Below are 22,901 nucleotides of genomic sequence, written 5' to 3'. Positions count from 1 at the left end.
GCAAGGGAGGTTTAGGTTGGACATTAGGAAAAACTTCCTAACTGTCAGGGTGGTTAGGCACCGGAATAAATTGCCTAGGGAGGTTGTGGAATCTGCATCACTGGAGATTTTAAAGAGCAGGTTAGACAAACACCTGTCAGGAATGGTCTAATTAGTCCTGCCACGAGTGCAGGGGACTGAACTAGATGACCGCTCGAGGTCCCTTCCAGTTCTGATTCTTTTTTTCCCTTTCCCCTCCATTCCTTCCCCCACCTTTCCTCCTCAACTTTTCCTCTCTTTCCCACTTTATCCATTTTGCTATTGGAAAACAAGGGGATGGGGGAGAGAAGGGGAAAAAACAGAAGTGGAACTTTTTTTTCCCCACTGAAAAATTGGCAAATTTTTAAAAATAAACAAACAAAAAACCCTCAATGCAAAATTTTAATAAAATAAAACATCAACTTTTTTGCACTTTTCAGTCAGCTCTAGCTGACAGCTTCATAAAGAGCATGTGGATGCAAGGGCTTCACATTTTTTCTGAATTCTTAATGAGCTTGAGGTGCTTCTAATAAATCTGAGCCTTTTTAATGAGTTCTTTATAACTGCTAAATGCTTAAGCAAGAGATTGACGAGTGTAACTGGTAGCACAGACTCTTGGCATGAAATGAGACGGGCTGCCCCACCCTTTCCCTCCAGCGTCCCATCTAAATTACTGCAGAAAAGATTACCAAGAATCTGTCACAGCTATAAAGTTTGTGGAAATTTAATTAGGAAACTAATAAGCAACTTTAATGCAGTAACATGGCTACCGAAGAGATAATACTAGATTTTGTTTAAGATTTGCTACAGATGCAGCACATTTGCACATGTGATAGTATCACAGTTAAGGCCCCTGGAGTTTTAAGATTGTGACAGCTGTTCCATTGTGAACCCCTGCCTGCTGATGTCTGATAACTCACTACAGGATAAAAAAGTTAAAACCAAAAACAAAATAAAAAAACCCGCTGCCCTAATCTAAGGTGCAATTTATAATTTATAGGTTGGAGATGAGTCAAAAACTGGTGCCTCTAATCTGAACCCCATTGAATTTGGGAGTAGGAAGGAGTTTGGGTTTGAATCTTGTTTCAGTGGTTTTGATTGTGAGTCAGATCCTTGTCCAAGAATGGCCTATTTTCCAGTTCCATTTTGGGTGCAGTGGAAATGCTGTCAGAACAGCAGTTCTCAGGAGCTTTCAGGACCAAAAATTGGGACATAGGTTGGCACAGGCCACAGAGTTGAAGCTGGTGGATGTTCCATCTTTCACTCATACTTGCATTTTCTTAATTTAAATACTGTAAGGAAAATAAAGGTGCTTTTTCTAATTTAATGTATACAGATGCAAATGAGAGTGAACTACTTCAGGCAAAGGGTTGTAAACCAGCATGAAACAAGAATCAAGCTTCATGTATTAGATTTATCAGGAAACATCTTGTTTTTGTTATTAAGCCAAGGCAGGTATAAAGTGCCCAGTTCTATCGCACCAGAGTTAGTGGAAGTTTTGGCATTAATTTCAAGGGAGGAAAAATTATCTTGATATAGTTATGTGCTCAGAGCAATTTATACTAAAAACATATCATCCACATTCTTGTTTGGCATTTCATGTGAGCGCATTAGGGCTACAAAATGAGTGGATTACAGACATGTGTCATAAATCCAAGAACAGGCATCCTGCCATCTGGAAAGGTAACTTCCAATGATAGACTCAGAAGACTGGATCTTCAGATGATGTAAATAATTATTGCTACACTGACTGCACTGTAGTTATGCTCTAATATAAGTGCCCTCTATTGATTTTTCTTGCTGTTCATGTACAAGAACTTAATGTTATGGGGCAGATTCCAAGCTTAGTTACACTGACATAAATATCAAATAACTCCAATGAAGCTGAGTGTTTTTATATTTAAATCCACATAACTCAGATCAGAATCTGGCCTTTATTGTTGAATTTTAAATATATCCCATAATTATTAAAGTAGATTTTGTTTTTCATTGGCATATTACATATGATACAACTGCAGCCCTGTTCACCATAAATAGAGCTGGGTGGGAAATGGCTTTTTATCCAGTGAGAATTTTTAAGATTTAGAAGAAGAATTCCCATCCTGAATTAGGGCATTAAGTCAAAATATCTTTTAAAAACTGTGAATCAAAAATCTGGGGCGGTGAGTCCCCATTGCTTTGCCAGATGGGTTATGCAGCCCAGACTTTGACATGGGAGGGAAAGCTAGCATTTGTTCCATGTTGCTATTCTGGCGGCTAATTTACGTCCCCTTATCATCTTCACACAGAAAATGTGTGAGCCTGTAACAATGATCCTGGCATTTCTGTAATGATACATATTGTTATAATCTCTTTCTGCTTTGTTTCCCCTACATTTTTTTATTAAAAATTCTTCCCAGTCATAAATAAGTACAGAATAAGCGCAGCCTTGCTGGGAACATGAGAGGCCTGATGATCTGACCATCAAAGCCCATGTTGTAAACAGGATACTAGTAAACAGGAACTAAACCCCATATGGAGAGTTTGTGGTTTTCTCCAACCTCTATTTGTTATGTCTAAGGCTCTTACATCCTGTTAATTATATAAAAGGGCTGGAAAGTTGGAAATAAACTTTTCTCCAGATTATTTCCAGCTCCCCCACCCCACCCCAAATAGAAAGAAAATGCAACGTAGCGCTGTCTTACCTTTCTTCCTTCAGATGAAAAACATTAAGATGATTCAGAGGGTATCACTTTCAAGGGGATTATAAAACAGAATGATTGATTTTTTTTTTTAGTCATCATGAACCAAAAATGAAGATCTTAAGCTGTTATTAGTGGAAGAGAAGTTTTAATTTCAGTTCAGCCTTTCAGAGCATGTTTTCAACTATGCTGGTGTTTTATGTACAGTGGGCCAAATTTTTCCCTTGTGTAAATCCATCAAAGTTTTGGCAAGTCTTTAGAGCAGAGTCATATAAAGGGAAATGATACAATTGGTTTTAGACTCATTGTTTTTGAAGGGTGGTAGAGCTGATGATGGATTTTGCTAATAGCATAACTTGCCTTGCGCTTTGGGATTGCTATTACAGCGCAGTTCCACAGTGTCAAAAGCTATTGTCTAAAGACTACTGCTTTGCATGTGTTCAGTTCCCAGTGAAAAGGTATCTATGTCACAAAAATTAACCTCACAATTAACACTGATGAGCACCCTTTTCACAGTATCAGAGGGGAGATATGCCAGCCTTAGAGCTGTTTCCTCCGGAACAGAGTTGGTGTCAGCCAGTGGTAGGGTGTGATGGTATTTTGGGGTGCAATCCAGATCAGTGAGAGGTTGTCACCACTTGCCCTGCAACCCCAGAGTTGTGTCACAATGCTTTGCTGCTGTAGCTCCCAACCTAGGATGATCACAACTAGCCTACCAGCATGCTGGTCATGCTCTGAAGTGTCTGTGCCTTTAGATAGCCTTGGTTCAGCAGATCTGATCCTAGCAGCTTGTCTACAGCCTCATAACCCAACTCGGTCTTACACCAGCCCTTAGTTATAGCCATCAAGGTGACCCCAACATATTCTCAATCTCAAATTTCCCCCAAATTGTGAGGTCTGTAATGTCTAGCCCACTCCTGAACCATTCAGAGAACTAGTAGGGTCCGATTATTCCTCTAAAGACACATAACCCACCAGCTTGCACATTAACTGGTGTTAACATTCACTTTAATTCAAATGCAGCACTGTTGGTTTAGATTAATAGTAAAACACGTTTATTAACAAAGAAAATAGGATTTTAAGTGAGTTCAAATATAAGATATAAAGTTAGAAATGGTTACAAGCAAATAAAAGTGAAAACACACATCTAAAAGTCTGAAACATGATCTAGCAAAATATAGGTTTTGCCTAAGCAGATTGCTCACCTATATTCTGTTTCCAAAGACTTCAATCCACCTTTGATTGAAGGACCCATCTTTCTCAGCTTGCAAGAGCTCTGTTTCTTTGTCTCTGTCTAGTGGTGGATGCCAAAGATGGCTTCTGTGTTTGCTTATATCGCCCAAAGTTCTATGACTTTGTTTTAAGAGGCAAGATGATCTCATGCTGTTCTTCCCTTCCTGTAGGCTTCCCATCCCCTTGTATGTAAATGAGGTTTCCACTGTTTTGATTCCACCAGCCTTAATTTACATAGGAAACAAGTAAATAGCTGCCTTCTCTTCCATCTGGGAGGGAAACTATTTCTCTCTTTTGCCATAGACTTTAAAATATAATATTTATTTTCCATATTTCCTCATAGTGTTAATATATACATTTCACAATGACTTTAATCACCAGTGTGTCATTGGCTTTCAGAAAAGACCTCACTAGATACACTTTTATAATATAGTAACCTGGTGAACAATCAGTTGATTCAATTGCTTATCACTAAAGGTTCAGAACCTCTGTCTTTGTAGACCAGCACACCTTTGAAATGGATTCTTCTGAGGTTTACCCTGCAAAGTAAAGTTTATTTAAGCAATGAGAAAAGTATCATGGAGCCTGGTGGTAAAGGAAGCTCTGTTTTTTCTTCCCCCCACTTCTATTTTCTGAAATGCAAATAGTTCTGTTTCCTGCCATCTCCTCCCCTGCTGTCTTGATGGTCCAGTCTACTGCTTATGTGTAAATTGAGGTAAACACATATTCCTTTGTTTAGGATAGGCTGGTTTAACAGCTCCCTGGACAAGAAAATTAATGATCGAGTTTAGTTTTCCAGTGATACCTCACAAGGCATATTTTGTACAAAGATCATTACAGTAGTGTGTAGGGTGTTAATACAGCATGTCACATAGGGCAAGACAGATAAACTTGTATCCCTATTGCCTATGCTTTATCTCTTCTGTGGGAATAAAAGACTGTCATTATTAGACGGAAAGTAGTGACCACTTGCTGATATTTCCTAACCATATCTCAGATGTAGCCCTAATACAACTCCCCTGTGATGTTAAACTGCAGCAAAATGTTTGAAATGAGATCTCTATGCCATCCACCCAGCCCAGATTGCTGTGTTATTCCAGGAAGTACCACAGAGCTGTATTAGCACAAACGTTAATGACCAAAGCCTCGCTTCAGCTCCTAGTCTGAGCAGCATGGAGAAGATGAATCCTTGAGATGAATCTTCCCTCCAGACTATGGTGCCATTATATGGAGGATACTTCAGCCTTCATCTATTCTGCCCTGCCACAGGGAAGAAGACTGGAAGATCTTCACAGCAGTGGATCTTATGTCCCTGCCCTACATATACATGCTTACTGCCATGTAGGGGGTGAACACTCCCTGGAAAACCCTCAGATCCTGACACTATTCCTTATGCAGCAGAGCCACCTTAGTAATAGAAGGTCACTGGAAAGTGACAGCAAAGAAATAGCAGCAGAGTTATCTCCCAAATGAACCACATGGGCAGGATTTTCAAAATTCTACTCTGCTCCCATTAAACCTAACAATAAAACTCCGTTGACCTCACTGAGAGCAGACTTAGTCCAAAGCTGAGTGCTTTTGAAAATCCCTCCTTACATCTATATCCATTTTATGTAATTAATGGACTTCCAAACAGTTCTATGTTCATATTCCAAACCAGTTTGACTCATCTTTAATCATAACCAGACTTCCAATTACACTTAGTTCCTATTGTTCTCCTTTATGATAATTACTAGCCCTTGATATAAAGTTCCTATGAGTGGCTGGTGCTGAGTAGGATTATATGTCTTTCTGTCGGCTCCACAGCCTCTTCTCAGTTTGTTCTGCCTTTCGAATCATGAGGAATATAATCCAGTATGCAACACCCAGATTGAAAGCAGTTACCATGAACCAAGAGCATCAATTTGCAGTTGGTGTGTTAATTGGGGCTCCATTTCTCATGTGTTTTGTTCTGATGTATCCTTTCATGAGGCCAGAGGCTAGATCATTAAATGTGTTTGCCTCGTTTATATGCAAGACTGGCTTTGGACACTGATTTGTGCTTTTAAAACCTGGCCCAAATTCAGGCAAAACATAACATGGTGTAACGTGCATTGAGATGGCAAGGATTGGTGGAAACAAAATTGTCCTGCACATACACAGGCCAAAAGCGAATATCCATTTGGAAATCCTGAATATCTCCAAGTGGAATTTGTCCATGAGTCAGTCTCAAAATTATACATTCCTTGTCCTGAAGCGTAGGTGGGTCTAGGTTTTAAGATTGGCATACACAGACTCTCTGGAACGAAGGTTAATATCCTGGCAGGCTGGGTTCATCTGTCTATCCACCTGAGAAAGGTAAATTAACTTCCAGGAACACTGTATGGATGGCCCTCAAATGAGTCCTTAGAAACAGAAGTTCTGTCTGCTCCATGTGGACATGTAGGGGTACATTTTTTAAAACCCTCCCTTTTTGACAGGCAAAATTTGCTTCCACAAAATTTGATGGGTGTATGTCCGAATGATTGCATCTCTGACCACTGTATCTGATTTGTACTCTGAATCAGTAGTTTAAGGTGCAAGTACCCAGATTTCTGCCTGCAATTTGATTGCAGTCATAGATTGTGCTTGTGTAAGGAAGGTGCTATTTTGAAAAATTGGCCCTTAAAATTCCCATGTAAGATTAAGGGCTTGTTCTTGTGTCCCAAAATTCCCCCTTCACATTCTACATGGTGCTGTGTGCTGCTTGCTGATAGCCACTTGTTTGCTGAACTCTGGCTGTACTTCAGTGACCTTTTTGTTTTTATTGTTAATGAAGAAATGGAGGATCCTTTGGGATGAAAGGAGCAGCAGTAACCTAAAATATCATTATTTTAGTTTCATTATCTTAATTATTTAAACGAGAGGTGTGTTGGTATTTTTAACAATACCACTCTTTTCAAAGGTCCGTAAAAACATTTGCTCTAATCACCTCTGGTTCTCCTCTGAGGGAGGGTAAATAAGCCTTGTCATCCACAGAGTTTATCTGTCTTAGGGTTTTATACTGCTGCCTATCGCCACAGTATCTGAGTGCCTTCTGCGTAAAATCAATAGCAAAGTCCCTAGTGGGCATTATGAAATCACTGTCACTTCTTCCTTTTTGGGGTAAAAACTCTGCTTGGTGTAGTTTAGTTTTGGTTGGTTGATTTGTTCATGTAACTGTTTTGTATTTTTGTGGTGGGGTGGGGAGTAGGTAGAGGGGGAGTCAATGTTATGACACTGAGTGTCATTTTTGCTGTAGTGAAAACACTTTTTCCAAGAGGAAAATTTTGTACATTTCCTGAAAATGATCAAGCCCCGGATTTGCCTAATCTCTTCTGGGAGTTTGTTACCTAGCCAGATCCCCTCAGTCAAGAATGCTTTGTCTCCTACTCTCATTAGCTTTGTGATCTGCATTGTCCCAGAGAAGCCTAACTATTCGGGTAGTTTTTAATGTAGCTGGGCCTTCTCCATTAATTAGCCCTATTAGCAGAGCTGGGTTTAGAGAGCTGAATCTCTTGGCTTCTAGTACTTGCTCATCAGAAAACAGTGCATCCCCTCAATTTCATATCCTCCTCACAGACATGTGGCAAATTTTTGCCTCTTTTCAATTTGTCAGAATAATCCAACGCAGGCCTTTCTGCTTTAAATTACAGCCTTTTCCAACTAGCCAACTCTCAAAACTGGGTTTTCTTTTAATCCCTTTTTAATTTCTTTATATCTCTTGTCATGACAAATTATGTTGTTTGATGTCATCTCAAACGATGTGGTGTAAAATTAAAAGAAAAACCACTTTGCAATGTATCAAAATGTTTAAAAAAATAAATAAATTGTCATTTGTCTTGCTCACAAGTAATTCCAAGTGGCAACATGCTGTGAGGTTTTCTGTGAATGCATGTACAATAAGAGGCAACCACACACTTCGCTGACTCAACTGGCATGTTTTGAAATATTTATGACATGAGTGCAGAGACTTCTGTTTAGTCAGCCATCTTCAATAAGGGTGGAATTTTCTGTCGTGCCTAGCGAAGTTAGGCACTGTTGCAATTGTTGTTACGGGTGTCCAAGTGACTTAGGATGGGATCCACAAAGCTACTTTGGCGCCCAAGTCCCATTTTTACGCTCCCCTGTGCTCCACAAAACTCCTCGGCTGTCACCTAACACTGTAGGCACCTAAACTCACTCGGTGCCTATATTTCCTTCTCTATGCATTGCATATTGCTGCCTCGCTCCAGGTGTCTGAGTGCCTATCTCCTGCCCAAGCCCCAGTGCGATCCATGAATTGAAAGAAAATAGGCCCTCATCCTCCCTTATAACAGTTAGTCCAATGATTAGGGTACTGACCTGGTACGTGGAAAACCCCCAGTTCAGGTCCTCCCTATGGCTGATGGGGGGCGGGGAGGAAAGGGATTTGAACACTGCGCAGGTGAGTGTCCTAACCACTAGGCTCTAGTCAGTGTAAGTCTTTTTCCATTACCAATTAATATTTAACTATTCAATTAAAGTGGAACAACTTCAGTAGAGCTTGAGGGAGCCCCACATCAGTATATTTCAACCCCGTGATTAAAGTACTCCCCTGAAAGGTGCAAGTGCCCTGTTCAGGTCCCTTCTCATCAGGCAGAGGGGGGGACTTGAACTGGGGATCTCCTGCATCCTGGGTGAATACACTAACCACTAGGCTAAAGATTATAAGAGAGGGTCTCCTCCTCCAGCTGTTTTGTGTGGAGTTAGGTGGTCTCTGAGTATTCTTACCAGATTGGACCCCGCATGCAATTTAGGTGGAAAACCTATATTTCCCTGGTTTGTGGATCACTAGCAGAGCTAAGGCTAAATCCAGGCTACAGGGAGATGCCATCTCGAAAGGGCAGGGCTTAGCATTTTTTCTCCATCTCCCGTTGGCTGGCTTAATGGACTGCCAGTCTAGTGTGCTAGCTTTATGGATTGTATTCTAAAATACTACTCTCTCTCCCTTTGCTGAGCATCACAACACCTTTTTGAATCTACGCCTTAGGGCCCTCATTGAGAGTCAATGGCACTTAGGTTTCTAAGGCACTTAGGTGCTTTTGAAAGTTTTACTCCCAGTTCTGATTGAAAAGTCAATGGAAGATGGGGACCTAACTCCCTTAACTGTGGGTTTTGTTGGTTTTTGTTTTTGTTTTTGTTTTTTCTTGGTTTGGTTGGTTTAGTGTTTGTTTGTTTTTTGTTTTTTGTTTGTTTTTTTTTTTTTTGCTAAAAAAAGCCTCTCCCTACTTGTTTCTGAACCCTCAGCACTAGAAGTAAGTAAAACAACAGCTATAGGTAATAACATCACTAGAGCAGCTCAGAACATGGACATTTCCCCCATGAATGAATTTTGAATGAAATATATTTGTGGGAAAAGGCAAAAGGAAGGAGATAAAATGGGAGAGGAAGGGAGAATTTAAAGAACTTTGCACAAACACTTACTCTCACTTTATTACTTTTTCCCACAAAGACACTTTGAATCTTTTCACAGGAAGATGTCTGTGTTTTGATCAATTCTAATCCAGGCTGTCATTACTTATATTTAGAGACTTAAACTAAATGAAAATGTTAGTTTCATTTCAAATGTTCTCATTCAAAAAGAAGAGCTTTGCTGCTCTCAAGCCAACTTACATCCCACTCCCCCAACTTCCTCATCTTCCCACAGTAGCTTTGAGTGTCCTCAAAACCTTGCTTCTCAAGCTATCTGATGTGGGGGACCTGCAATTTTTTTTCCCAATGTGCGCGCAGACCGGCAGCCAGTGGCTTGCAGACTGGCACCAGTCCGCAGACCATCACTTTGAGTAGCACTGATCTAAACTATTTTTCCAACTGGAGCCAGACAGCTCTGGCATGTTCTTGTTATTAACAAACTTTTGAAGGGTAAGCTTTGATCACTGAAAGCTTTCAGAAGTGTTAATTTGTTGTCTGGAGTAATGTCAAGCAGCAGCTGAATTCTGGAGAGTAGAAAAGTACATGGTAGCATCCAGAGAGATCAATGCAATGTTCCCAAAGTCGTGCTATGTGAATTGATGAAAGACATTTATTGTTAGCCATTGTGTTAGCTCTTTTTTCTCATGGTTAATGTACTTCCATACCAATAGAATTCTGTGATTTATGCTAAGGGAAGAACCTATGTATAGAAGGTGACTTGTCTGCAAATTCCTTGGTGGAGTTTCCTTGGTGTTCAGTTGATGATGCTAGAGCACTGTATTGTAGGCCACTTAACCTGCTTGTGGATGCCCACCCCCAAGTCCACACCAGTTATAGTGCCTGGTTGTATGGAAAGATCATATTGTCAGAATTATGAAGACAAGTAAATAAGTAAATAAACTGGAGATCCTGTGATATAGGTAGATGCTCAGTTATGTCCTACTATGTTTTGTCTCTGCTATTTAGAATTTTACCATTATTATTAGTTTTGAATCTCCTGTCTTTGTCCTAAGCCCCAATTGCTCTAACCTCTCCTGGTGGTGTTGCAGAATGATATTGCAGGAGTGCAGGACATAATCTGTGCTGCGCTCCTGTGCGTTTGCTTCTCCAGTGTTGAAGTCCTCTGCAGTTTGATCATGGCTGAATGTATGCAAAGGGAATGCTGAACAAAGACATGAAGAAGCCACAGAGGCTGCAGCAAGGGGGTTGTTTGTGAATTTAATTGGTCAAAAAAGGGCTACGGATATCATGAAGTCTCATGGATACCTCACTATTATGACAGAAGCTCCTTTGCAAACCTTCTGAAAGTGCTCTGCAGCCCATAAGTAGCCAACTAACAATTGTCTGAGAACCACCATGTTGTAGCATACTCCTAAATATTGCTATGCTAACGTGATTTTGGATTACAGTCCTCTCATTGGTGAGATTGCACAACTGCTTTGTTCTTGCTTTATATTAATTACAGTATAGAACAATTGCGAATTGCATTTATAAATCAAGCTGTTGAGAGAGGCATTTCTGATGTCAGAGGCCGTCTTGCTGAAATTATGTGACATTCTTTGACAGTAGTAATATTTCATCCCAGTGGCATAGATCGTAAAATGCTTTTCCTCCCTCTTCCATGTTTAGTTATTAATCAGAAGCATATTTGTACCATTTAACCAAAATGCAGTAGTTTAAGATGGCAAATGTATTTCTCTGATTATTGATCCAGGATGGCGCCAGAAGGAGGAACCCACTGCCTGGAGTCAGATGGCTTAGGCACCGAAACTGTTTATTATAGGAATGGGTTAGGTGCTGGCCCACACAAAATAGCCAGAGGAGGTGGTGGTGCCCACCTTATAACTTTTAGCCCAGTAGTCAGAGCACTCACCTAGGATATGGGAGACCCAGGTTCAATCCCCATCTCCCAGATGAATGCTTTAACCACTGAGCTATGGGGTATTCTGTTATGGGACTCAGTCTCTCCAGCTGAAGCTGTTCCACTATGGATAAATAATGAAAGAATAATTGGAGCAGGGGGACTGAACCCAGGGTCTCACTTCCAATGTGCTTGCCCTAAGCACTGAGCCATAGACATTCACATGCACTCTTGTGTTTGCGTGCGCTCTCTCTCTCGCCCAGTAATTAAGTATTTATCCACAGTGGAGCAGCCATTTGGTGGAGGGAGAGAAAAGGGGGAGAGAGGGAATGCTTGTAGTCCAGTGGTTAGGCCATTCAGTTGGAAGACTCAGAATCCAGTCTGGTCCTGCTGCTTTCCTGAGAGGTGGGAGACCCTGTTCAAATCCTTTCTCCCCCTCTGGCAGAAAGGGCAATCAGACCTCAGTCTCCCACATGCAAAGTGAGTGCTGTAACCACTGGGCTAAAGTTATAAAGTGGTGGCTGCCTCCTCCAGACAGATCTTTAATTGGACCCTATCTGAGAGGCGTCCATTGTGCAACTGAGCATGCCTATCAGATCAGGCTGTCCATATGACTTAGGTGGACAAATGCCTGTCCTCCCCAGTTCATGAATCGCTTTGGGACTTAGGCAGGAGATAGGTATCTGGACACCTACTGGGAAACAGCAGTGTGCATGCCCAGAGACAGAAACATAGATGCTCAGGGAAACTTTATTCTGGAAATTTAGGGATGAGTGAGTTTAGCGGGAGTTTGGTAGATTGCAGTGGAGCCAAAATTGAGATTTAGGTACATTAAGTACCTTTGTGAATCTAGCCCATATACACTTAACCTAATCTCCAGTGCTAGAGAGTTCCACAGTCTGTCATTTCAGTGATGTAATCCCAATGATAACTGGACAAAACTGATTAATCCAAAGTGAATGACCACTTGTGAAGGGTACCTGTATCACACCGGGTTTTTAGTTTGTGCCCCCTAGTTAAATATCTCTCTCACTCGCACACACAGAGAAATTGGATTTTTTTTAAACTCAGTTATTACTGAGGAGAGATCACAAGATAATACTTTTGTTCTAAACATGTTATGAAGCCCTTGCACAGATCATGGGTATTATAATGTCCTGGGGGAATCCACTCTATATACCTGACCAGGATTTTAGAACAACGAGATGGAAGACTCTCCCCAAAGAATTCATCCAGAGTCTTACACCAAGTCCAGTGCATGTTGGATCAGGACTTTAATCCACGCTGTATTCATACAGTATTGGTCTGAACTATGAAGATCGGACTGATGGACCTCAATATATAGCCTTAGTGCCTTGATTTGAGGAGCCCCAAGCAAGAAGGAGCGTGACAGGTATTGGGAATCTGAGCCTGGTAACTTATGCTATAGGCCCATCAAGCAATCTCAAACCAAATTTGTTTGTTGGTAGTTGTGGTAAAGATGATCAGACCTGTTTTTAATAAACAAGGGGCTTGGGAGGGCATATGCTGATCAGTCTGAAGCTTCTGTTTAAAGAAAAATTATCAGGTGACCACAACAAATCATAAAGTACGGTAATCCAGCCTTGAAGTAGTAAAAAGCATGGATAACCCATTCAGGAGCAAAGGGGCGGGGGAGCAGGAAGGAAGGCAGCCTACCAATGTCCTTCAGACAATAAAAGGACATCTTAAGAGTTTTATATGCTTTTTAGAGGATAAAGTGGAGTCAAGCATAACTCCCACAAATTTTACCACCAAAGCAGGGTCAATTTGATTTCCATCAAAGGAAATCACAGGCATTAAAAGGATTTCAGTCTCTAGTTAGAAGCAAGAATCAATCTCTCCATTTAGCTGGGATGAAGTTTGTGCAGACGTCTCCAATGTTCAGGGTTTGGGGCCGACATTCATTGTCTCCAGATGAGGAAAGGCAGGATTCCTCAAGGTGATGGCGTGAGGTGGAGTTAGAGTTCTTCCAAGTGCTTCCCCCACCCCCAGCAGCATCACGTCAGCCTTGCCCAGGATTTGTCTTTAGCCAGCTACTTTCCAGCCATGTACCAATTATGGCTAAGAAGGAAAAGAGGTGGGAGATGGTGCTGTTTCCATTTGATATAAAGGAGCTGTCAGACCGGGTCTGGTCTTTATCCATACCCTGTAATAGTGTAAAATATTCATGGGAACAAAGTGAACAAAATACACATTTATTTTAAAGGCATTGGGTGAGATCCTCACCTGCTGTATGTTGGCGTGGCTTCATCGACCTCAGTGGAATGACATCAATTACAGGAGCTGAAGAAGTTGCCCATTCTTCATAAGCAGAGGTGGGTGCTAAAAAACCTCACTGCTTGTTACCAGAAATTTACCCCACTCCACGTAGGTGACCCACTCCCTGGTTCAAATTATCTGCCAAGACTGCAGCAACCGCATTGTAATTGTTACTGCATGGATCTGAACAGGACTGTTGCAATGTGTGATGAGTTGGGAGAATAACTTGAATATACATGAACATCTCATCCCTTAAGTGCATAATAGACGTCCATCTGTTTCTATTAGGAAGACATATGTGTAGCTCCCGCCACCGTCTTGTGCTAAATAAGTGTATCAGCTTTTCTTCACAGCCCAGGAGCTCTTCGGCCACTCTTGTGCCTAAAGTCAGCTCCAAAACCTAAAATCTGGGGTACCAAATGCAAGAAAAATGAGATATTTTTGAATCTGTTAAAACAAGAGATTTGTAAGTAAGGTAATTTAAAATAATAATAATACCTAGCTCTTAGCACTTTTCATGAGTAGATTTCAAAGCACTTTACAAAGTACGTCCATATAATTATTCCTATTTAACAGATGGGGAAACTGAGGCATACAGCATGTGTTGCCTAATGTCACCCAGCTGGCCACGAATAGAACCTATGTTTCCTGAGTCCCACACCCATGCTGTACCACTAGGTCACATGGCCTTGTCCCCAACAGTGGGAGGAAAATGCCTGCACATATTTAGGATGACCAGCATCTGTGGATCTTCTCTTTGTAACATCTACAGGCTACCCCCATTTACTGGCAGAAGCGGCTTTGGAGCAAAGCTGTTTGTATGATATTCTAGACTGTAATACTGCAAAAGCATACAAATTTACTGCTACAGGTTAGAAAGCAGAGCCAGTCCTATGGGTTTTTGTCATACACCTTGAATCGTGGTGTTCTACCACTCAAAGTCATGTTCACAGATGCCTATTAGTTAGGATGAGGACCTGGGAGGTGGGACACCTGGATTCTAATCCCATCTTTGCCATTCTTTCAGTGTGTGTCTGTCTCTGGAAAAGTTATTTAATCTCTCTCTGCCACAATTTCATCATCTAGTAAGGAAGGGACCACATGACACACGATGCAGCTTAGAAACTTAATTAATGTTGGTAAAGTACTTTGAAATCCTTGGATGAAAGGTGTTGTAAAATAGCAAAGTCTAGCCCAGCACTTGCGTTGCACAATGTGAGAAGTGTTTTGTCAACTCAATTACCCATTAAAATACTGCAGCTTTCTTATCATATTGTATAATCTGTAACATATATAACTGATATTATGCAACACAAAATGTTGGCAAACCACCAAAACTTCATCCTATTTCAGTTACAGGAGAGTGTGACCTGGTAATAGGCTCATACTTGTTCAGCATCAAATAATCCTAGTGTGACACATTGGGAAATTCCCCATCATGTACCAAATGCCCAACCACTGCACTGACTGCTACACCTCACCCAGAGGCAGGGATAGGAGTGAGACCTCTACCACCATGGTCTCATTCTGTGGTCAGTTCACACAGTGGCAGCGTTCTCATTAACCTCTATAGTAAAAGATCAAGCCCTTAGTGAAAGGAAAATGGGAACAGATTGACTAGGGTTAAGGACGTGTTCTAAAATGCATGTTTTTAAAATGCGATACAAACATCACAGTTAGAAAATCATTGGGGGACATCCCAGAAGACACATTTGGATAATCTGTGGTTTGGGGTGATCATGGTAACTTTTAATATACCTATCATACCTTTTGGAAGATATGACAATGTTTGGATTTTGTTTGTGTGTGAGGGAGGGGAGATTAAGGTTTGGATCATTAAGGTTATACTATAGGTGGTGAAGGAATTCAAGAGAATTTAACAAGCGCTTTGGAATTATGACCGCATTTTGTAAATATGCCATGAAATTGAAAATGTTTGTTTCCTGGGATATCATAAACCTTTCCTAAATTGCACTGCTGTGTAAGAGGTAGATGAAATGGCTGCCGCTAGGTCGTGATATGCCTGAGATGTTTTGATAGAAAGCCCACTGTCAAATAAAAAATCCAATATTTTAGCAAAATATTCTATGTAAATGAATGTTTGAGGTCATAATGAAATGTAACAAACCCTATTTTCAAGGGTTTTTGCTTTTCAGTTTGACTATTGCTCAGGTCTCGTCTTAGTATTTCTGGAGCACTGCACATCTTCATCACTCCTGCAAACGTTAACCCATGCTAACATACACTGGGAAGGCACAGCTGGAATTTTTTAAATAATAGCACATTGACAGAGCCTTTTTTATCTTTCAATAGGATGCCAAAGTGTTTAGCAGCTTATGGTCCCAATCTGATTGGCTCCACAAAATCAGATCACTCATCCTGCATGGAGCTCAGTTAACTTTAATGGGACTCTGGGTGTAAGGTTCTGCCTGTCTGGATTCCACTGAGGGATCAGAGTCTTAATAGAGGAATCACGCACTACTGAAATGCAGCCACTTTTGGGGTGAAATACATCAACATTTTGATATAGCTATTTCTGAAATTTCTATAACCCCTGCCTTCTAATGCAAGGCCTGCACTACAAAGAGTTTTAAACCTGGACCTGTTCTTTTTGGTACCAGACCTTGACCCCTGTGCAATCTGATGCTGAATGTTATGCTTTTCCCAGAAATGCTTTTACTTTTATAATAAATATAACAGAGAACATGTGCTGTGTCCGAACATTGAGCACCCAACAGGAAAACTTTGACACACACAGATTTTCTGTAGGAATTGATACATCCATGTTGTTTTCCAACCAGCTTCTACAACAGCCAAGAAGCCATTCTAACTGCCTCTGAAGAGTATGTCCCAATTCTAATTATAACCCACTTGTTTTTCCCAAAATGTAATATGAATCCAAGAGTAACTTTGTTGAACTATAATGTGGGTCAACAATGAATCGGGGGTCAAAAGGTCCCACTGAAATCCCATCTGTTTTAGTTCTCCTTTTGGAACCATGAAAGTACTTTAAACTTGAGATGTTCTGTAACATTCCTGAATTATCAGTAATGTGTAGTGACACCAAGAACTGCGGTCTAGAAATGCCACGTTTCTCTCTTTGTTTTGATTTAAATGGATGAAGCATCAGCTTTAGGAAATAAATTCAAATCAGCTGGACACAGGTCAGTGGCTGTACGCAGAAGGGAAGCGTATGGTAGGTGCCTCTGGCCCATAAAAAGCTTGTCCTACTGAGAGCTGGCTCCAGGGCTTATTAAATACCAGCCATTTTTTACTAGTAAAAGACCAAACAAAATGTGTTTTTTCCTCTTTGATGATTAAATTGGGTCTGAAGTGAGAGGGATCATTTATATAAACACTTACTTTTGTGCATGTGCTGTCCTAAAGGATTAGCACATCTGCATGCTTATATTTAAAGGCTAGGTTTCTTGGGACCGAAAATCCAGCGTGAACACTGAGTGGATGGCTAGGACTTCAGAGTGCGCAGACGACACCTGAGGTATTTCACTTCAGTCAGGATTCAGCAATGGCTTTTTAGAATCTGTCCTGTAAGGGGCTTAGGACCCTCAATTCCCATGGACTTCATCACACTTCAGGCTCAGATCCAAAGCGGTCATACGTACAGCAAAAACCTCATCACTCGCAGAAGTGCCTGGGAGCCCCATTTCAGATCTTATTCATTCCTTGAATACGAAGGAATTGTTGTGATGCATAGTTAGCTAATATCCTGCTCCTCTCTGGTGTTGCCAATTCTTGTGATTTTTATCAGCAGTCTCTCGATAGTGGATTTTTTACTAAAACTCCAGGTCTTGGAATCTAGTGATTTCATGTGAAATCTCAGCTTTCATTTTTGTAATAAAAAAAGTTTCAGCCCTCATGGTTAAAGAGAAAAACTTGAAAGTATGACTTGAATGTATCCTTAAGGCTCAAAAAATATAAGGCAAATGATTAGTTAAAAATAAAATCTTATGATTTGTAAGAGAATCTCATGATTTTGCAGAACCTGACTCATGTGTTTTGAACATTTTGGGTTAGCGATCCTGCTTCACTATGGGGTCTAAGTGCCTTTCAAATGACTACCCCAGGGGTAAATTTGGGGACATGAAAGTAAGCAAACTCAAATATTTAGCTGTATAGCAGTGCTTAATTCATTTCTTTGGACAAGTGTAGCTGAGCTGTAATTATTTCTGATCATACTTAATCTACTACAGTCCATTTTACATTCCAGTGTAAAAAGAGCATGGACTGATTGATGCAAGGCTTCCCTTTACTTCTCTGCTGTGAAATGTTAGTAGGGAAGTACAATGAGGCTGTGTGGGAGAGGGAGGGAATTGTTTTCCTAATTAGCAGGAGGAGAACTGGTGCAACTTAACTTTCTCTGACCATAATTTTAAGATTTTCCTTACGGGTTGCATTGTACTTTTAAAGGCACTGCAGCCTTAAGGGTTGCTGGGGTGGCAGTTGCAGGAAGAATTTTCCCTGAGGACAGAGAAAGGCAGTACGTCTCCGGGTTCAGGCTTAAATACAGCAAATGCTACACCTTCAAAAAGGAGGAGGCCAGTGCTTCCCACAGTGCTGGTCTTCCCTGTAAGCTAGTACAAGAAGAGGGGTCAGTGTTATGCTTATGCACCCCCTCCGTAAAGGGGCTAATACTTCTGCTAGGACAACACTCTGTATCTTGCACTCAGGGTGCGCAAGCACCAGCTGTGTCTGTAGATATTTACAAGGGAGTTGAAAGGGCTCTCTGTACCTGTTCCTCCTTCCAATCGGAATCTGGCCCCAACTATTTATACTCAGATCTCCTGCAAGATAGGTTTAGGGCAAGAGCATTTAGTGTATGAGCATCCCATATGAATTATTCAGATGCACTGTTAGGGTCTCAATGTGTGCTTCCTTTGTGTGAATTTAAAGCATAACTATTAGGGAAAGTCTATGATGGTTTCTATTATTGACTGTGCAAAGAGTAATGCCCTTGGTGACCGCCCTGTGTCACCTTTGACCTCTCAGCTGTATCTCCAGCCCTCCCCCCATCTCACTCATGGAAGAGAAAGAAAAGAACTGAACTCTAGACTACAGTGTGATAATTGAGTGGAGTCACGCTAGCTAAACAGAGACAAATCTGCAACTGATTATGAGCTTTTCTTCTCCATTAATTGTCAGAGGCAAAGAGATGTTTGATGTTTCCTGTCTTTTATTTTCTCCTTAAACATGTCCTATTTGCCGCATGGTCTTGGATGCGGGAAAGGGACTGGGTTATATATTGTCAAGTCTCTCTGTGGAGCTGTCAGGGTGCTTAGGCCTAATCTTTCAGGTGCTCATTTGCTATTCTGATGTCACATTACAGGTCCTTTGTGGAGGCTTTTCTCTATATCTGATGACAACTTAAATCATTGTCACACTGACTGTCAGGTAATTCCCTTACCCCCAGTTCAGAGTATCTAATGATAGTAACTATTACGCAATACACTGTGTAGGTGATATACTTGTTTTCCAAGATCAGGATAAAAGGAATTAGCTGTTTGCTAATGCAGCATTCTCCGCTGATCAATTCGATGAGAGCAGTTGGCAGTGAGTGATATGAAGGTACAACACGACTTCCATCATAACTCCCCCTTTTTCAGAACATTCTGAAAACTTCTTAGGATTTGAAGCTTTCCAGGCTTGGTCCTAGCCCAGCAGTGAATATTTGTTAGGAGTTTTAGGAAAATCCCTTCAACTGTTTTTGAGTACTTGGAGAGTGGGGAAAAGAGGGAGGGGACCGGAGGGAGTGTTAAAAGTGAGACCAAATGGGATTTTTCCTACCAAGACTAAATGAAAAATTTCAAACATTTTCATTAAAAATTTCAAATCTTTGACCAAAATGAAAATTATTCTGTGAACAATTTTGGTTTTGGAAAAAATTTTTTTTTTTCCAAATCAAAAGAATAGTTTGATAAATTGCAACCAGTTGTGGTTATTTTAAATCTAACAATATTAACCTTACATATTTAAAGCTCTTTACAATATTAACCCTCCCAGCAGGGGCAGGTAAACACCAGCCTCATTTTTAGATGGAGAAATTGATGCTGAGCAAAACTAAAGATCAATTTTCAAATACATCCTCTGATTCCAGCAGCCTGACTTGAGACACCTTGAACATGTTCTTCGGGGCGGGGTCCAGGGTGCATCCATGGAGAATTGTGGGTGCTCAGAACATCTGAAAATTAGACCCCAGTGGGTAAATCCTGATTCCACTGAAGTCAACAGCAAATGTTTCATTTATTTCAGTGGGACCAGGATTTCACCAAGCTGGAGCACCCAGAAGCAGGGACCACTTTTGACAGATGTGGCCTAATGATTTGCTTAAGGCAATATGGCAAATTATTGGCAGAACCATGATTAGAATTCAGAAATTCCTGGCTGCCACTCTATGCTCTCCCACAGCTAGGATTGAAATGATTACAGATAAACTTTGTGAAGCCTATTATTATTATCTTAGATCTAAATAGGAAGTTTAAGGAAGGTTTCCTGTAGACCAGGGCCTAACTGGCAGCTCTACTTTAAAAAAAAAAAAAAATCAAAACCTACACTAATAATTAAGAGATTGCACTAGGGAGCAAGAAAGTGAAACATCTCATACAGTACTGTATTTTGTAAGTTACGAATTGCATCAATTATTTACTTAAGATAAATCTTCAGTTCTAATTCTGTTTTAGCTGCTACACAGAAATCATGTTAGTTTCAGAGAAGTAACAAGAACCAGATTTAAGGTACTGCATCTCACTTGTCAGATTTCTACAGTGAATCCCAATAGAAATGGCACTTGTTTTCAATCCCACTTAAGTCATTGCTTAGATGGTGGTTGTTGTTAGTAGTAGGAGTAGTATGGCCAATTTGAAGCATGGCAATGTGCCATAGCAATAAGTGTCTAAGCAGACAATTGCTAGTTCTGCTGCATGGGGTCACATATAATAATTGGTCAGTTGTTATTCATTCCCTCTTTGCCTGTTATTGTTACCATTGTTTTTCAAATGCTAGTCAACATCTGTCCTGTGACACAAATGTAAAACTTAGGTAGGCATCTGGTTATTTTCATGTGCATTTATGGTGATGGCAAACACAGTTGCAGCAATTGCATGTCCATTGCACATACGTTCTGGTTCTGAAGATGAGGTCAGAAGACAGATCATGGGACCTCAGTCAGGCCTATAAATTTGCCTGGACAATTTTTCATGTTCAGTTATGTCCACTGTATGCACAAAGGTACAAATCAGGTAGTTTGGCAGTTAACTATTTAATTTGCATGCACAGTTGCTATTTGTGCACAAAATTTCAGGTTTGGGGGCATGCAAATAAGTTCATGTGCAGCATTTGTCTGGCTGGACTTTCTCATAGCACTTCAGCACTATTCAAACAGAAATGCAGAGATCCATGATTATTAGAGGTAGTGCCTAGCCATCATGAACGAATTAAGCTATTTTAATTTGAATACGAAGGAATTGTTGTGATGCATAGTTAGCTAATATCCTGCTCCTCTCTGGTGTTGCCAGTTCTTGTGATTTTTATCAGCAGTCTCTTGATAGTTGATGTTTTACTAAAACCCCAGGTCTTGGAATCTAGTGATTTCATGTGAAATCTCAGCTTCCATTTTTGTAATAAAAAATAAAGTTTTCAGCCCTCATGGTTGAAGAGAAGAACTTGAAAGTATGACTTGAATGTACCCTTAAGGCTCAAAAACCATACGGCAAATTATTAGTTAAAAATAAAATCTCATGATTTGTAAGAGAATCTCATGATTTTGCAGAACCTGACTCATGTGTTTTGAACATTTTGGGTTAGTGATCCTGCTTCGCTATGGGGTCTAAGTGCCTTTCAAATGACTACCCCAGAGGGCCCTCTCCATTCCCCTCATGTACTCAATACTCCTATTCACTTCCAGGGAAGTTTTTCCTATATCTCAAGAAGGGCAGGTCAGGAGCCATCCTGTCAAATTCAGTAGTGGCAAATTTTGGGGACAGATTTTACATTACTGAGCTCCCCCTCCCCTTTATATGCAGAAAGATTCACAAGAGATATTGAGTGAAATTATCCACAATGGAAATCCAAGGAGCATCAGCCTTGCCATTACTTTTCTGGAACCCAAAGAGGTATCATAAATATCATGTAGGGGCAAATCCGGCATTGCCTTCCCACTTACTTTCATCAGCCCATTGGCGTGTGCCCTGTAGTCAGCTGAGTTATGTCTTAAGTGCTGTAAGCAGATGTGGCCCAAATTGTTGTTGAGATAATTTTGGATTCTAAAACCGCAGGGTGTTTTCTGGAAAGTTGGGTTTGGGAATCTATCACATAACTGGTAAATAAGGCCCCGATTCAGCATGGTACTCAACACCTGCCTAATTTTAATCACATAAGAAGTCAAGGGGGGCTACACAGGCGCTTAACATTAGTGCATGTGTTAAGTACCATAACTGAATCAAGGTTTAATTTACCCCTTTTTAGCCAAGCTGTTAACCAACATTCAAGGTCTAGCAGGAGACAGTTTCTTTGCTCACAGTTGAAAGCCCTTTTCCAACCAGTGTTTAGCCCAAAACTCACTTCCTAGGCTTTTCTCAGGGCCATATTTGCAGTGCTTGTTCTGCCTATGTCCTTTGCTTTCTGCCATTTCTCTCTCTCCTTCTGTGGTGGTTCTTTCCACTGCTTTTCACACTCACACAGACAAACTCAACCCCACCAATCAATACCCATCATGAACCCCTCTACCCATATACTTCAGATCCCTCAGTGGCCTTATACATGCCTTTGTTTTGGGCAGTGACTTCTCTGTGTTTGGGGTGGAGGTTCCTATCCTTTCAGCTATCTGGCTACATAAAGGAGCTTAATTTATCTTGCATTTATCCTGTATGCAGGGTGGCTATTACACCCACCTGTTTCAATTAGGTTTAACCCAACTCATACCAATATCATGGCGAAAGATGCTGTTTTAGGCATAGAAAGTCACTGAATAAAAACCGTAAAATGACATGTAAGAACCCCCCGCTCTGAAAGTCAAGCATCTCAGGTTGGGCAACCAAAGCCTGAGGTGCCCAAAATTAGTAGCTGCTTTTTTAAATACTTACCTGTCTGTGTATCTTCAGTAAAGCTGCATTGCTGAGCCGTATACCATTACTCACACAGGTTCACGTAATTACAATAATCCTTTTCATATGGCATCTTTCACACCCAAAAACATAATTTGACTAAAATTGATACATCCAACCACACACCTTATTAAACCACCCACTAATATTAACAGCAGGCGACAAGAATGTGACCAGCTTTGCACAGCTTCACTTTGCTTCCTGCTCATCTGTGATGCCTGGCAGGATTAGGCCTGGAACTTCATGTTAGCACTGGATTTGGTTTCTTGGGCTTTTGTCCTC

This window comes from Eretmochelys imbricata, chromosome 13, assembly GCF_965152235.1.
Source record: "Eretmochelys imbricata isolate rEreImb1 chromosome 13, rEreImb1.hap1, whole genome shotgun sequence".
NCBI classification, from domain to species: domain Eukaryota; kingdom Metazoa; phylum Chordata; order Testudines; family Cheloniidae; genus Eretmochelys; species Eretmochelys imbricata.
This window is presented reverse-complemented; position numbering follows the sequence as displayed.